Source organism: Nannospalax galili, unplaced genomic scaffold (genome assembly GCF_000622305.1).
Source record: "Nannospalax galili isolate Female #2095 unplaced genomic scaffold, S.galili_v1.0 scaffold1241, whole genome shotgun sequence".
NCBI classification, from domain to species: Eukaryota; Metazoa; Chordata; class Mammalia; order Rodentia; family Spalacidae; genus Nannospalax; species Nannospalax galili.
Window position 1 is genome coordinate 359493 of NW_008343658.1, and position 4231 is coordinate 363723.

Consider the following 4231-nt stretch of genomic DNA (forward strand, 5'->3'; position numbering starts at 1 on the left):
CAATTTCCAGAGCTAAGATGCATCTCTTTCAAAATTGGCTGTAAATTTTTAGGTTTACAGTTGAATTGATACAGTTATACAATATTGTACTCTGTATAACCCCTATAAGACATAAAATTAAATGAGGTTTTAAACTTTAAAAAGATCTCCATTTCAGTTTTAAACTTCAAAAAGATAGAGAAAAATTCATTTTTAATACAATTGACACTAAGATGCACATGTGTTTCTAATCTCTATATATCTGTTTATTACTAGTCACAGTCGGCTACTTTCTGAGATCCTTGGCATCTAAGCATGGATATAAAGTCATTAGGTAGATTTCAGTGGTAATGTTTTTCACATCTACTAATTATTAAGGAGCAAAGTTTTATGCTTTGAAGAATTATTATTATTTTTTATTTATACACCCACTTCCCAGATAGCACCCTCCCATAGTCGCCTCCCCCAAGTAGAGCCCTTATACTCTGATATCCCTGATACTCTCTGCTGTGTCGTCGGCATCCCTAGCCATTCCCCTATTTAGCCTTCTGGTGAATCTAGTCAGCCTATCTAGAGGTCTTTGTTTTAGGAGGGTCATCTGTTCCTCATCTAGTGGTAATCAGTTGTCAATATTCCTTTGGATAAGATTGGGGTCTGCTGTTCAGTTTCCCAGTTATATGCTGGGTTACTATCTGGGAATCCCTTTGGCCACCCAGGCCAACAACTCAAAGAAGGTATCACCTGTCTGGCATTGTTGCTTGTTATGTAGCCTTTAGCTATACATATGGACTCTTATGAAATTATATTGGCCCCTTTAATCTCTGGTTATACTTTCCTTTTGGATGTTTAAGGCCATACAGTTGGTCCAGATAAACCAATTTATTTTTACTCTTAAGGTTGTTTGAGGATCTGTTCCTCAGGGGTCACATAGACTTGGGAGGAGCCCCTGGCTCCTTTCTTTTACCAGTTCAGCCTATGTGAAGATAAGTCAAAGGTCCTACACAAACATGGCTGGCTTCGCTTGGAAGTATGGAGAAAATGATTCCTCTGTGTTGACCCTCCCCTTTATAGACTGGACACTGGTTCTAGTCCATTTGGTGGGGTCTCCTCGGCCACTTTGATCAAGAGGACAGGTGAACTGCCACCATTATAGGACATTTTGAGAGATGCTCATAGTCCCCTGGAACTAGTCGACCTAGGAGGGCAAGGAGCAAAAAGTGTCCTTTATGTCCATCTGACCAAATTTTTATAGACCTCAATGTATGTCTGTTAAACCCCCAGAAGGTTAATTACAAACACAAATAGAGTTTAGTAAAAATCCAACTTTTTCTCAATCTTATGTTTGTGGACAAAAGCAAGACTCAGAAGTTCTCTCCAGGTCGTATTGCAGACTTGGAGTTCAAGAAGCAAGCCCATCCCAGGCCTAAAAGCACCCTGCTTCCTATGAACTACATTCCAGATTGACTAGCTCCCCCACCTTTCCTGCTGGTACCAGTTATAATTTTGAAAATTCAATTTCCCAATGAAAACACCATTAATATCATTCCTGTGTGTCCGAGTTTAACCATTAACGCCTCCCTGCTGAACTGGATCTCATCACCTTTTAACTAACTCCCTTCCTTCAACTATAATAAAAATCCTAGCCTGGCAGAGAAGTTTGTTCTCTCTCCTCTGATGAGAACCCTTTGCAAGTTTATTCAGAAATAGTCCTGTCCCGTGTTCTGCATTTGCCTCCTCATCTGCTTCTCTTCTTCACTGTGCCATGGAAAGAATTTAAATTAAACCTACACTAACCTATCAATTTTCCCTTTCACTTATTGTCAAAAAAATCATAATGTGAGACTATTGTGCCACTGAAGCTGTTGAGAAGCAGGTTCCCATCTGTCACTGGAAAGAGTATAAAGTGACGTGACCCTCATGGAGAGATTTGATACTGTTGAAATCACATACACAATCATTACTTAATCAGAAAAACCACTTCTAGAAAATAGTTTTAAGCAGGCAATTGCAAGTTTAGGTTATGTCATATTTTCTGAGTTTTACTGAGTTTTGTCTCTGTTTACTTTGGCTCAGTGTCTATTAATCTCATTTATTTTTTTAAGGAACCAACTCTTTTTTTTCTCTCTCTCTCATTAAACTTGTTTTAATGGGTCTCAAAATTCTGTGACAGATTTTAGGCCAAGTTATTTCCATTAAAAAGTGCTGCTTTTAAAAACGAATAACTTAAAACTGCCCCCCCCACACGAAAATGGTCCATAAAACATTCTCTTTTCCTTCTGAAGGTTTTATGATGCATTGCTATTCTTTTACTATTAAACTTAAATGGCCAATTGAGACAAACAGTTCTGAGACCTTTCTTCCACCACTGATTAAGGCTGGGGTGACAGGTGTTAGGGATAATATTCATTTAGCCTTCTGAGTTTTCTGGGTAGACTTGGTGACCTTGCCAGCTCCAGCAGCCTTCTTGTCCACAGCTTTGATGACACCCACAGCAACTGTCTGTCTCATATCATGAACAGCCAAATGATCCAGAGGAGGATATTCAGAGAAGCTCTCAACACACATGGGCTTGCCTGGAACCGTGTCAACAATGGCTGCATCACCAGATTTCAAGAATTTAGGACCATTTTCCAGCTGCTTCTCAGAACGGCGATCAATCTTTTCTTTAAGCTCAGCGAATATGCAAGCTGTGCGAACTGTGTCACAATCCATCACAGGGGCATAGCCAGCACTAATTAGGCCTGAGTGGTTCATGATAATCACCTGAAGAATGAAGCCAGCTGCTTCCACTGGTGGGTGATTTTTGCTGTCACCAGCAACATTACCACGTCGAACATCTTTGACAGACACGTTCTTTATGTTGAAGCCTACGTTGTCCCCAGGAAGAGCTTCACTCAAAGCCTCGTGGGACATTTCAACAGACTTGACTTCAGACTTGACTTGACATTGACTGGAGCAAAGGTAACCACCATGCCAGGTTTGAGGACACCGGTCTCCACCCTGCCCACAGAGACAGTACCAATAGCACCAATTTTGTAGACGTCCTGGAGGGGCAATCGCAGAGGCTTGTCAGTTGGATGGGGACCAACTCTTTTTTAATATACAGTTTTGTTGATTTTTATGCATTTCATACAATAGATCTGGATCATATTTTGACCCCGTCTCCTATCTTCACCACCTCATAGCCTGCCCACTGAATTTCATACATGCTGCCATTATGTTAAGGCCTATCAAATTAAGTTTATGTACCCAAATGTCCCTCAGTCAGTGCTAATTCATTCGCTGAAGCCTGTTCAGCCTATCTAGTATCCCTCCCTTAAAGAAGACCAAATCCCCCTCAACCACCAATGATCATCTGCCAATAGTTCCTTAGTTAATGTTGGGGTCTCTTGCCTATTTCCCCAGTTCTATGTTGGGTTTGTATCTGATTGAGTCTGCATGCATCTTGTACATCCTGTCCTCACTGCTGTACATTCATGTGAGCTACTTCCCAGAAGCCCAAAAGATTCTGTTTCCTTGTGGTCAGGCACCAACCCCGGCTCTTACAATCCTTCCAGCCTCACTTATGCACTGGTCCCCCAGGGTAGGTGAGCTTCAAGGTAGGAGTCTCGTTCAGGGACACACATTCTACAGTATCTTATTCTCTACAATTTGGACAGTTGTGGTCTTCTGTTTTTATTGCTATTTCATGAGGAAGCTTCAGTACTGAGAGTAGAGAGCTACGATTGTATTCTCTCTACCTCATGTTCCTCTATGTTCCATGAGCCTTAGGTGTAGAAATTCCACTGAAGCTTGTCACCTAGGACTGGGAAATTCACAGTCACTTATTTTCTGTGTGTGGCCAGTTGTGGAACTCTGTAATAGTTTCCATCTGTTGTAAAACAGAAGCTCCTTTGATGAGTGGTGACTGGTGTACTTGTCTGTAAATATAAGGCTCCATACGTAGTATACAGTATAGATTTTAAATGTCATTTTCTTATAGATGTTGACTCTGTGATAGTGGTCTATAAATTCTAATATGTAATATTCCCTATTCTCATGGAATTTCAGATATACTGCTGTTTTTTTTTTCAAACTCTGGCACGACTTCTTGAATATTATGAAATCTTTTAGAGAATTAAAAATCAACTTTGTAAGTATGCCACATGTAGTGTAATACCCATGGAGGTTAGAAGAGGACATTGGATGCTTTGAAACTATTGTCAGCTGATTCCTACTGGGTAAGGGAGAGTCCATCTTCTTTAAGGGAGAG

The 4231-nt window shown here is 40.6% G+C and overlaps 1 pseudogene; it reads right to left on the bottom strand.

Annotated features, from left to right (window-relative positions):
• Positions 1-2382: 2382 nt before the first annotated feature.
• LOC103739544 lies at positions 2383-3724 on the bottom strand (annotated as a pseudogene).
• Between the last annotated feature and the right edge of the window lie 507 nt (positions 3725-4231).